The sequence below is a fragment of the Schistocerca serialis genome, chromosome 1 (genome assembly GCF_023864345.2).
Source record: "Schistocerca serialis cubense isolate TAMUIC-IGC-003099 chromosome 1, iqSchSeri2.2, whole genome shotgun sequence".
Taxonomy (NCBI): domain Eukaryota; kingdom Metazoa; phylum Arthropoda; class Insecta; order Orthoptera; family Acrididae; genus Schistocerca; species Schistocerca serialis.
Genome location: NC_064638.1, coordinates 1,007,211,535 through 1,007,225,462, shown reverse-complemented (window position 1 = coordinate 1,007,225,462; position 13,928 = coordinate 1,007,211,535). Strand labels below are relative to the sequence as shown.

The 13,928-nt window shown below is 42.3% G+C and overlaps 1 long non-coding RNA gene across 1 annotated transcript in view; it reads left to right on the top strand.

Annotated features, from left to right (window-relative positions):
- The window catches only part of LOC126413338 (uncharacterized), a 1,775,741-nt gene that overhangs the window by 1,217,655 nt on the left and 544,158 nt on the right, over positions 1 to 13,928 (top strand). The gene's annotated exons all lie outside the window — the stretch shown is intronic.

Genomic DNA, 13,928 nt, shown 5'->3' with positions numbered 1-13,928 from the left:
GGCTATCCACAAATGTTCGTTACTTCTGATTCCCATGTGGACCACTTCTTAATAAAAATTAAAACACCTGCAGCCGTCTCTCTATAGGATTTGATATATTTACGCATCCAGTTTCGGTGTTCCATTACATGCCCCTTGACCAATGTAAATTGGGAGAAATCTAATTTCGCGTGCAGTTATAACAGGCTCCTTGTTGCGTAAATAGATTAAATGCAAAAGAGACAGCTGCAAATCTTGTCATTTCCTTTTCATGCTAATCAGCCGAAATACCTGTAACCATCTACTACAACAATAGTCACATAAAAAATTGTTTCTTTCTTTTTTGGTTTGAATCACCAGTCGTCTTACTGGATTGATGTAGTTTACCACGAAATCGTCCTCTGCACCAACCTCTTCATCTGCCTCTGGTACCGTGGACGTGATTCTCTGATGCCTAAACACATGTCCTATCGCCCGTTCCTCCTTCTTGTCTGTGTTTTCGATATGTTCCTTTCTTGGCCGATTCTGCGTAGAACCGCCTCGTTCCTAATCTTATCAGTCGACCTGCTTTTCGACTACATCTCAAACGCTTCTACATCCACTGTCTATAATTAACTACACTAATACACTCCAGACGTACATTCTCAGACATTTTTTGCTCAAATGAAGACTTGTATGTGATATCACTAATCTTCTCTTGGGAGGAGTGCCTTCTTTGTGTTAGTCAGCTTTTAACGTGCTCCTTTATTCGTCCGCCATGGGCTTTAGCTTATAAGATAGCAGAATTCCTCACATTCATCTACTTCTTGATCGCCTATTTGGATGTTGATCTTCTTGCTGTTCTCATTTGCTACATCTCATAATTTTTGCATTTCTCCAGTTTACTCTCAGTCCTACAGACAACTCAAAACAGGAATAAGTAGCTTCTATTTCTTCTCAGTTCTGCTTATGCATACTGTTGGTCGATAATGCGATGTAAGAGTATTAAAAATTTATGTGTAGACGCTGCTGTAATCCACATTACCAGTTTCTTATAACACACTACTTTGCGCGATACTGTCTAATAGAAGTCTTAACAAATATGAACTCCGTAAACCCGTAGAACCGCTTTGTGAGTAAGTAGTGATTGAGACTGCACACTGGCCAATCACAGGTAGATCCAGTAACACCTTCTCTTCTGTAATCCGAAAGGTCAAAATTACGTCTGTAGAAGACGAGTCACAAAATGAAGTAGAAGGCAGAAAACAATCGCTATTTTGTTTCATCTGCGTTATAGTGTGTCAGTGAGCCAATTCCTAGGCCTAAAGATACTTGCTTACATACTGATAAGCATGGGCTCAAACTACAACAATCCACGACTGAAGCGAGTGGAGGCAGGATCATGGATTGCGACTCTGCCGTGATTAAGAAGCACAGTTAGAGTCTCACCCAGCCCGACAGTTGACTGCTAGGCTGATGAGGCCTTCCTGCCATGGCATCGTAGCATCGAAGTAGCCGAGTAAAGCGCCACCGAGGTTGACAAGTGGGCCGTCTGAGGTCTGTAATGGGCAGTGGACGAATGGGAGCTTGAAACCAGCACATGAGAAGAGAATGAGCAGCTGCTGGCAGTGGAACAGCCGAAGCTTGTAACAGGGGCCGTGGGTGGCTGCTGGTGCACTGCATATGGATAACGGCGTCGAGAACAAGAGGACGAGCCGATAGTGTTGTTTGGTTCCGTGAAGTCTGTCCTGCAGTCGGGTAGCAATGGCACAGGGTAGACTTTAAGCTTGGTGTCTTGTGAGAGGAGAGACAACTTAAGGCCGTCGACGCCGAGATAGTCGCGCCAAACAGATGATGAGTGGCCCCGACATTGTTCATCTGCATCCCGGAAAGTGTGTGCCTGGAATTGTCGGACGTGGCCAAGACTAGTGCTGTGAGCACTGTACACAGCACTGCTTACGGAAGCTGTCAGGCTTTGCTTTGTTCAGTTAACAGTTCTTGATACTTGTTATACATTGGCGGAAAAAGAATTGTACATCACTAAAGACGACGCCTATTTAATCCGATGACGGCATACGTCACCCTGGGGGCGACAGATGCACTGATAATTGTTTCAGCTTCGTCCGCCAACAGATAGAGTAGTGGCATAGCTATCACAGCGCCATCTGTATCTACCCTTTAATAGGGAATGCCCAGAGCCAGAAGGCTCAGTGTGGTGCAAACGTGTGAAGCAAACAGGCAGCCATGCCACAAGGAGACGCACTCGTGCTCCCTATAACCAACTGAGCTTCTCTGAAAGGCGTCTTTCGGACGTGATGAGTCAGTTGTGCAACGATGCTGATCGCAGTGATCACGTGAACATTCTCACACCCATAGATGAGGTTCTGGACGTCAACGCAGCACAGAATTCCCCCCCCCCCCCCCCCCCCCCCCAGGGTTATCGCATTGTAAGGACAGCAATGACAGATCGTACAGCTACCACAGGCTTGCGAGACCAAACGTTTCAACACTAACTTTAGCGAACCGGTTAATTAGCAGTGCGACGACGGGCAAACACACCTCTAGCCTGTCTTCCACTCACGCCACAGCATCGACTTGCGAGGTTCGAATCGTGTCGTCAAAAGATCACTTGGAATGGCGTGCCGCTATAAAAGCAGATTTTGCCTGAAAAGCAAGTGACGGTTGTTTGCGCGTGCGGCATAGACCTGGTGAGCGCTGTCTCTTACAGTGTCCTGGACGGGACGCTAATCACCGCTCGGTACGTGCAGAACTGTTCTTTTGCCATTCTTGCAACAGCAAGGTGATATGTTGTTCCAACTGGATAACGCTCGTCCAAACGCTGCTTGTAAAACTCTACGTGCTCTCCAAGACAGGCAGCAACATCCCTGGCCAGCATGCTCCCCGGACTTGTCTCCATTCGAACAAGCACGGGATGTGATGGGATGATAAGTGACTCATCAGCTAACAACTCTTTAAGAACTGCGTGAACAGGTCGAGCAGGCGTAGCGTAATAACGTATCCTAGGACAGTATTTTCCAAGTGTACGGTCGACTGGATGCCAGAGTCAGCGCCTGCATTTAAGCTCGTGGAGGCTACACCACGTAATAATACGAGTGTTTCAGTGTGGGTCGATACCTGGCACCTAAGAGTCGCTTGTCCTCTTGTCTGTACATGTGATCATTTCATGTACTCCGTATGCACTGTTGCAAACACAAACCTGTAGTGGACTGGAAACCTCTACAAGGGTCTACTAATTTTCTTTTTCAGCAGTGTAGATTCCGTTGCGTCCCGCGCTGACTAAAGTCTAGCTGTATTTTGAAACTGTGCGCCCTATTTTTCACTACTTACTGACGGTAGATTGCAGATGCACTACCGTCACCACATTGTATTATTCTTGTAATTTTCGTCTTAAGAGCGATATTATATTATGCGTCTTAGGAGACTAGAGTTAATTTGTTCAGTTATCCCCCGAATCAGGGTTTCTAGTACAGTTGAGCCAGAATTCAATAATGAACTGTGAAAATTTAGCGAACTACCGATAATGCTAAGTCTCTCACTGAATGTTTTTGGCACTATTGTTTGCGATATTGTGATTGATGAAATACAACAAGTAAGGTTATTCATATAATTATTATGCTCTTTTAAAATAATTGTAGAATAATTTTGCTTCATATTTCAGTGACTGTGTTTGACAATAGTGTTTTTAATAAAAGGTTTTACTGCTACGTTATAGTTATTTTGTCGCAACACACAGCCACTTCCATTTCACAGTCCTTATTACTGCAAAATTTCAATTCCAGTTCACCACGGCAATGGTCATTGCCATAATTACACGGTATAGATAGTCCACACGGTTGACTTGGAGTTCGAACACCGGCAACGAACTTGGACCAGTCCCCGTCGACGCTTCAGTGGAGTCTCTCAGAGTTGGACCAATGCCGTACTTGCATCAGAATTTACTAAAGCCACAGTTTACAAACAATAAGGTCGCGAACGCCGTCCCTGGGGTGTGAAGCAGAAAAATATAGTATTTTCTGGCGAGTGTCATTTTAACCTGAACTACAGTGACATACTTATTTGTTAGAGCCATCGTGATGACCCCAGCGTAGCTGCCTGCAATTTTAAGCCGATATGCTAGGTGTGATTGTTGAACACCATTGAGCACAACGTCCGATCTTGATTTCCTCCCACTGAGGACATTATACACTAAAGTCTCTAAATAAAAAAGATTTTATCGATCGAGTTACTTCGTATGCTTCATATAACTACAAAAACCATATTTCAGCAGTGAACACTTTCCGTCACATAGCATGGATGAACTAGGAACCAATGTTTTTCTAGCAATGTTGGGTACCATTTTTTTCCTTGGACTGCGTATTTGTCTGCTATGTCAAAGAATGAATCATTACGTGATTTTGTCGTCATCATGATTGTGATTATGTTCCATCAATGTCCAGCGATGAATTTTCACATACATATATGAGTGGATTCCTCGGGAATATGTCAAGGGCCATTCGATTCCATAGTAGTGTTTTAAAAAGTCTTTCTTTGACACTTATCTAATTCAGGCAAGTTGAATTCTTAGAGAAAGAAATTATATACAATTCCGTGGTTTACTTCTGTGTACCTAATCTGTAATATATGAATCAATTCATTTCGATGTAAACGTAGTTATCACAAACATCAGCCCAGGTTTTTGTGATAATATTGTATCTGGATCATAAGATACTTGTTCATGTGGTCGAATAGCTTCCATCGTACTAGAGGGAAAGAGACTTGACATATAACGAAGGAGGTTAGGTGTAAGTATTTGAGATGAAAAGTCATAACCCTTCCACCCTCTCCCCAACCTCTAAAAAGTAAAAACGAACTCTATTGCACAATATTACTAGCTGATACCGTTGTGAAGATTTTTCGAAGATTTGCTTCTATTTGGTCGTTCCTAACGGAATTTACTGTCTTTTACTTCGCCGTTATACGACGTGTTTCCCACAAACACGAATTTCCGCAGCAGTAGGGTGACGTCTATTGTGTACGAATGCGTAACACACGAGTTCCGAACAACTTCCTCCCAAAGAGCGTTATTTTTGTCAGAAGCGATAGTAGACCAGGATCCGTTAGACTCCCACTCTGACCCCTACAAATAACAACATCCTGCGTGAACTTCTGTGAACAACGCCCACATTGTTCAGTGCGTCGTATACGTAGTTGAACAGGAAACAGCAGTTCCACTTCCCTCCTACACACCGGAATATAGGTTGATAAAGGCTTCCCATTGAAAGAGACAGACTGACGTTGCACAAGGAAGATTCCTGCACAGTGAAACAACGATGCCAGAAGTCATTGGTAATTTCCGTGTGGTCAAAGCGGGAAAGACAGGTAGGAAACTTAATTCCCCGCATAAAACCGAAAGTATCTTTCCGTGCTAAATATGTTTCTGATCTACTGAAAATTGAAAAAAAAACACCGTTTCTTCTTAAACAAGACTGTAATTCTCCGGAAATAAATATTAGGAGCGAGATAATTGCTTCGAAGGAAACACATTCGTGTTTTATATCCTCTGCGAATTGCTTGTCTACCTGCTAATAATCTCGCTACTCTGGAAGACGTATCAACATATCACAACACTTCTAATAATTTCTGAAAAGCTATTTGGATGTTTTGGACTAATACTAAAAAATTGAAAATGAGGGTGATAATGTTGATAGTGCAACGGGAATTCCACTGTCAAACGCTCTATGAGCGGGAAGACTTGGCTGGCGACGAGACGGAAGAACAAACGGGACTCGATAAGGAATATATAGGGAATCCAGTATAATAGTCAGAACTTAATAGAGTTCTGAATGACTGGAGATCAAATAAGGCAGAAGGGTTGCGTAACAATCCACTGGAAATCCCAAAATCATTGCAGGAAGTGGAAACCAAACGACTATTAAGTTGTAATGTGGTATATATGAAACTGGCTAGGTCCACCGGACGTTCGGTAAAATATCCACACAATTCGATTCCACACAATTCCGAAGACAGCAAGGGCCGGTAAGAGCGAGAGCTATTGCACAATCAGCTTAACAACTCATGCGTTCAAGCTGCTGTCAAGAATAGTGTACAGAAGAATGAAAAAGAAAATTGAGGATCTGTTAGGCGACGATCAGCTTGACTTTATGAAAGGTAAAGGCACCAGAGAGGCATTTCTGACTTTGCGCTTAATAATGGGAGCAAGACTGAAGAAATTCAAGTCATGGTCACACAATTTGTCAACCTAGAAAAAGAGTTCGACAATGTAAAATGGTGGTAGATGCTCGAAATTACGAGAAAAATAAGAGTAAGCTATAGGGAATGATGAATGATATTCACTATGTACAAGAACCAAAAGGGATCAATAATACTGGAAGATCAAGAACGAAATGCTCCGATTAGAAAGGGTTAAGACACAATGCAGCCTTTCGCAGCTACTGTCCAATCCACGGTTGAAGAAGCAATGAGGGAAGTAAATGAAAGATTCAAGGGTAACAGCATGGTTTTGTTGTTGTTGTTGTGATCTTCTGTCCTAAGACTGGTTGGATGAGCTTTTCATGCTACTGTATCGTGTACCAGCCTCTTCATCTCCGCCGGCCGCGGTGGTCTAGCGGTTCAGGCGCTCAGTCCGGAACCGCGGGACTGCTACGGTCGCAGGTTCGAATCCTGCCTCGGGCATGGATGTGTGTGATGTCCTTAGGTTAGTTAGGTTTAAGTAGTTCTAAGTTCTAGGGGACTGATGACCTTAGATGTTAAGTCCCATAGTGCTCAGAGCCTCTTCATCTCCGAATAACAGCTGCAGCCTACATCCGCCTGAATCTGCTTACTGTATTAATCTCTTGGTATCCCTCTACGATGTTTATCCCACACATTTCCCTTGATGTGGCAGAATGTGTCCTACCAACTGATGCCTCCTTCTAGTCAGGTGGTCCCACACATTTGTTTTCTCCCCATTTCTGTTCAGTACCTGCTCACTTGTTACCGCATCCACCGATATAATTTTCAGCATCCTTCTGTAGCACCGCATTTCAAAAGCTTCTATTCCTTTTTTCTCAAAATTGTTTATCGTCTATGTTTCATTTCCATACGTGGCTACACTCCATACAAATAACTTACAGAAATACTTTCTTATACATAAATATTTTTGTTGTTAACAAATTTTTCTTTGCAATCGTTACTCTTGCCATTACCAGTCTATATTTTATATCCTCTCTATTTCAGCAGTTTTTCTCCTGCCTAAATAACAAAAATCATGTACTACTTTAAGTGTAATTGGTGTGACTCGAAGTTACTTTGTATGTAGCATTGTCTTAGCCATAAGACACTTGACTCCATATCGATGCATGATGAGCTTTCCTTAACTATTACTAATTTGATGATGTACAAATCGCGTAGTTACCACACAACCTGTGACTTCATTTATCTTTTGTAGTGTCCATAATAGCACAAATATAACCGGCAAATCACTTTACGTTTGCCTTTTTGCAAATCTGATTCGCTCAACATCACCTGATTCTATTAGACTACATTCCATTAACCATGTTTTGCTTTTGTTGATGTTCATCTTATATCCTCTTTTCAAGACATTGTCCATTCAGTTCAACTGATGTCCCAAGACCTTTATTGTCTCTGACAGGATTACAGTGTCACCGGCAATCCTCAAAGTTTTTATTTCTTCTTCCTGAACTTCCTGTTCCTAATTTTTCTTTCGTTTCCGTTACAGCTTGCTCGATGTGCAGACTGAATAACATAAGGGCTTGGCTACAACCCTATGTCACTCCCTTCTCAGCCATTGTTTCCTTAGACTCTTATAACTGTCGCCTGGTTTCTGTACCAGTTGTGAACACTAAACAGCGTTTCTCTCTCTGTGTCTTAATCCTGCTATCTTCAAAATTTCAAAAGTATTCCAGCCAGCAACATGGAAAACTTCGTCTATGTTTGCCATTGCTATAAACGTAGCTTTGCCATTCAGTAACCTATCTTCTAAGAGAAGTCATAATATTGCCTTGCTTGTTTCAACATTTCTCTGAAATCCAGACAGATCTTCTCCGAGGTGGGCTACCAGCTCTTCCATTCGTTTGTAAAGAATTCATATTAATATTTTGCTGCAATTACTTATTAAACTGATAGTTCGGCAGTTTTCACATCTGTCAGCAAGTGATTTCTTTGGAATTGTTATTATTACATTATTCTTGAAGTCTGAGGATATTTCGCCTGTGTCATACATCTTGAGCGCCAGATGGAAGAGCTTAGCCATGGCTGGCTGGACTGGTTTTCCGTCTGAGCTCTTGACATTGATACAGCTGCTTCCCTGTTCTCCGAAGGCCTCGTTATTTTTCTATTTGTATACGTTTCTACCAGTGAAATATGCTTCTAAATCCTTACAATTGTTCTCTACCAACTTTGGTTTAGCCATTTTGCACTTCCTCTCAAAATAATCTTTTAGATATTCGTATTCCCTTTCACCTGCTTTATTTGATGAATTTTTATATTTTCAAGTTTCATAATTTAATTTCAATATATCTTGTGTTATAGAAAGATTTCTATTAGGTCATGTATTTTTCCCTATTTGATCCTCTGCTGCTTCCACTATTTCTACTTTCACAGCTAACTATTCGTCCCCTACTGCATTCCTTTCCCCTGTTCTGTTCACTCGTTGCTCAACACTCCCTCTGAAACCCTCAACAACCTCTGGTTCTTTCACCTTATTCCGTTCCTATGACCTTAACTTCCTAACTTTTTCAAATTCTCTCAGTTTTAATATGCAGTTCATAACCATTAAACTGTGGTCAGAGTCCTGTACGGCCCTAGAAATATCTTACAGCTTAAAATCTGGTTCCTAAATCTCTGTCTAAATGTTAACTAATCAACTTGAAACATTCCGGTGTCGTCAGGTCTTTTCCGCGTACACAGTCTTCTTCCATGATTCTTAAACCAAGTGTCATCAGTGATTAAATATGCTTTGTGAAAAATTCTATCAGGTGGCTTCCACTTTCTGTCATTTCCCTCATTCCATATTCACCTACTATTTTTCCTTCGTCTCCCTTAACTATCTCAACAATTTAATTTCAATATCTCTTGTGTCATACAAGGATTCCTACTTGGCAGCAGTCAGTGGAAAGTCGTACTCTTAGCTCACTTATTTGTTTCATAGTTTAATTCTTAATTTCTTTGCGTGTTTTTGGGTACTTGCATAGTTTAAGTCACAAATTTAGGGCGTATTATAGTATATGAGAGTTGTAGCATCGCGTTTTAGTACCTTAATAGTGAAAATTCGGGTAGTCGTCAGTCATCTGTTTGTTTTGAACGGCTTGTTAGATAAAAGAGAGGAAAAAAATTGTTAGGGATGGACAGGGACTGCCCCTGTTGTGTACGGATTGAAGGGGAATTGGCCACCGTCGGTAAACAGCTGGAAACTGTGCTGGCCGTGGTCGACAGGCTCCTGGCTGTTCCCTTCGCCGCGGTGACATTGGGACACCCGAGGCGAGCGCTGTGGCGCCTCTGGAACCTGTAGCATCGCCTGGGATCTCTCGTGCCACTGCGCACTCGGATCCGGACGTCCCTGCCGGTCGACACTTGCCTGACGGCGATTGGAAAACCATGGCGGTGTCGCGAATCCCTGGGCGGAAGGTGGAAGTTGGTGCTGGCCGCAAGGCTGTGCCCTTACGTCTCCGTAACAGGTCTGAGATACTGCCCACTGCTGAAAGACTTTCTGCGCCAGCAAAGGCTACCTCGCCTGATGCGGTTTGGCCGGTCTTCCTAGAGGTCCGTACAAGAGCACTGCTTGTCATTGGGAGCTCCAATGTTAGGTGGGAGATGGAGCCCCTTAGTGATATGGCAGCTAAGGACGGGAAAAAGCCAATGTGCACTCTGTGTGCATACCGGAGGGAATCATCCAAGATGTGGAAAGGGTTTAATATAATCCATCCTTCCGGATCCCATGAGGGGTACAGGGTTCAGCCAGCTGCAGGTGGTGGCTCATGTCGGCACTAATGATGTGCGTCGCTAGTTTCTCTCTGGTTTCCGGCGGCTATCTGAGTTGGTGAAGACTGTCTGTCTTGCTAGTGAGATGAAGGGAGAGTTCACCATCTGTAGAATCGTCGAGAGGACCGATTGCTGACCTTTGGTACGGAGCCGAGCGGGGTGTCTGAATCAGAGGCTCAGGCGGTTCTTCGACCGTGTAGGCTGCAGATTCCTCGACTTGCGCCATAGGGTGGTGGGGTTTCGGGTTCCGCTAAATAGGTCAGGTGTCCACTACACACAGGAGGCGGCTACATGGGTAGCAGGGTCTGTGTAGTGTGGATTGGGTGGTTTTTTAGGTTAGACAGTCTTGGGAAAAATCTAAAAGGGCTCCAGTCTCTAACGCTACAGGACAAAGAAACGACGAGAATCGACCAAGCAACAGGCGGTATTGTAACTGTAAATCGTCGTAGCTGTGTTGGAAAAGTACCAGAGCTTCAAGCGCTAATAGAAAGCACTGAAGCTGAAATCGTTAAAAGAACAGAAAGCTGGCTAAAGCCGGAGATAAATTCTGTAGAAATTTTTACAGAGGCTCAAACCGTGTTCAGAAAGGATAGATTAAATAAAGTAGGCGGTGGTGTGTTTGTGCCTGTTGGTAGTAGTTTATCTTGTAGTGAAGTTAAAATAGATAGTTCCTGCGAGTTACTATGCGTAGAGGTTATACTCAACACCCATACCAAAATAATAATTGGCTCCTTCTACCGACCCCCCCGATTCAGACGATATAATAGCTAAACCCTTCAAAGAAAACTTGAATGTCATTACAAATAAGTACCCCACTCATACACTTCTAATTGGTGGAGACTTCAATCTACCCTTGATTTATTGGCGAAAATACATGTTCAAAGCCGGTGGTAGACAGAAAACATCTTCCGAAATTATGCTAAATGCTTTCTCTGAGAATTACTTTGAATATTTAGTTCATGAGCTCACACGAATTGTAAAGGGTTGCGAAACCACACTTTATCTCTTAACCACAAATAATCTTGATCTAATAGAGAGCGTCATGCTGGATACAGGGATTGAAGCGAGGCTCAGAACCATATCAACCAAAACCACTAAAAATAAACGCAAAATATATATATCTAAAATATCAGATAAACATTCGCTTGATGCCTTCCTAAGAGAGAGTCTCTATTCCTTCCAGGCTAATTATGTAAGTGTAGACCAGATATGGCTCAAATTCAAAGACACAGTATCGACAGCAATAGATAGATTTATATTGCTTAAGTTAATAAGAGACGGGACTGATCCACCATGGTACACAACACACGTCAGAACACTGTTACAGAAGCAACGAAAAAAGCAAGCCAAATTCGGAAGAACCCATAATCCCCAAGACTGGCTAAGTTTCACGGAAGCTCGAAATTTCGTGCGGACGTCATTGGGAGACGCTTTTAATAGTTTCCACAATGAAATATTGTCTCAAAATATGGTAGAAAACCCAAAGAGATTCTGGTCGTATGTAAAGTACACCTGTGGCAAAAACCATCAATACCGTCACTGCGCGATAGCGATGGATATGTTACTGATGATGGTGTCACTAAAGCGGAGTCACTAAATACAGGTTTCAGTAATTCCTTCACGAAAGAAGACAAAGTAAATATTCCAGAATTAGAAGCCAGAACAGGTTTAGCATGAGTGACTAAAAGTAAATATCTTAATTGTTGCGAAACAACTCAAATCACTTAAAAAAGGCAAGTCTTCCGTTCGAGATGGTAAACCAATCAGGTTCTTTTCAGAATATGCACACACAATAGAGCCTTTCTTAGCAATCATATACAACCGCTTACTTGACGAAAGGTCTGTTCCAAAAGACTGGAAAGTAGCACAGGTCATACCAATATTCAAGAAAGGAAATGGAAAAAACCCATTGAATAACAGACCCATATCACTGACCTCAATTTGCAGTAGGATTTTGGAGCGTATACTGTACTCGAACATTATGAATCACCTTGAAGAAAATAACTTGTTGATTCATAACCAACACGGATTCAGAAAATATCGTTCTTGTCCAACACAGCTAGCTCTTTATTCCCATGAAGTAATGAGTGCTGTCGACAAGGGATCTCAGATCGATTCCACATTCCTAGATTCCCGCATGGCTTTTGATACCGTTCCTCACAAGCGACTATTGATCAAATTGCGTGCATATGGAGTATCGTCTCAGTTGTGTGACTAGATTCGTGATTTCCTCTCAGAGAGGAGACAGTTTGTAGTGATAGATGGTAAGTCATCGAGTAGAACAGAAGTGATATCTGGCGTTCCGCAAGGTAGTGGCATAGGCCCTCTGCTGATCCTGTTTTATATAAATGATCTAGGTGATAATCTGAGCAGCCCCCTTAGATTGTTCGCAAATGACGCTGTAATTTACCGTCTAGTAAAATCATCAGACGATCAATTCCAATTACAAAATGCTCTAGAGAGAATTTCTGTTTGGTGCGAAAAGAGGCAATTAGCCCTAAACAAAGAAATGTGCGAGGTCATCCACATGGGTACTAAAAGAAATTCGATAAATTTTGGGTATACGATAAATCGCACAAATCTAAGGGCTGCCAGTTCAACTAAATACCTAGGAATTACAAGTAAGAGCAACTTAAATTGGAAAGACCACACAGATAATATTGTGGGGAAAGCGAAACCAAGACTGCGCTTTGTTGACAGAACACTTAGAAGATGCGACAAATTCACTAAAGAGACAGCCTACATTACACTTGTCCGTCCTCTGCTATAATACTGCTGCGCGGTATGGGATCCTTACCAGGTAGGATTGACAGAGGACATCGAAAAGGTGCAAAGAAGGGCAGCTCGTTTCGTGTTATCGCGGAATAGGGGTGAGAGTGTCACTGATATGATACGCGAGTTGGGGTGACAGTCACTGAAACAAAGGCGGTTTTCTTTGCGGCGATATCTATTTACGAAACTTCAATCACCAATTTTCTCTTCTGAATGCGAAAATATTTTGTTGACACCCACCTACGTAGCGATAAATGATCATCATAATAAAATAAGAGAAATAAGAGCTCGAACGGATAGATTCAGGTTTTCCTTTTTCCCATGTTCCATTCGAGAGTGGCATGGTAGATAAGTAATTTGAAAATGGTTCGATGAACCCTCTGCCAGGCACTTAAGTGTGAATTGCAGAGTAATCATGTACATTTCTTCACTCTCCTCGTCGTATGCGAAGCTAGAACCTTATTTGTTATTTTTTATTTTTTATTAAACCTAGTCCTGAATTACCCTTATTTTATTTTGTATTTATAACCCTTTACTTACCTGATCAGATTTCCTGTTCCTCATGCCACTGAACGCCTTAATGCTCACTATATCTAAATTCAACGTATCCAATGTCATTTTTACATTTACTAAATCTAGCATTCCACGCCGACCGAAGTGGCCGAGCGGTTCTAGGCGCTTCAGTTTGGAACCGCGCGACCGCTACGGTCGGAGATTCGAATCCTGCCTCGGGCATGGATGTGTGTGATGTCGTTAGGTTAGTTAGGTTTAAGTAGTTCAAAGTTCTAGGGGACTGATGACCTCAGATGTTAAGTCCCATAGTGCTCAGAGCCATTTGAACCATTTAGCATTCCACACTGTTTTTGTTTCTCCTGATGACGACATCTTCCTGACTAGTCAACTCCTGGAGATCCGAGTGTGGGACTATTTTAACTCCGCGATATTTTACCCAACAGGATGCCATCATCATTTAACCGTACACTAGAGCTGCATGTCCTCTGGAATAATTACATATAGTACTGAACCGAAATTTCAGTGGTTGGGAGTGAAAATCTGGGCTTTCATTAGCTGAGGGGGATGAGCTGAATATATTTTATGAAAATATTTAATGGCAGGGCTGTTGAGGTGCAAGGAAGATTCTTGTACTAGTTTTCATAATAAAATTAAATACAACAGTGACCACCAGTATAAAAAGGTTG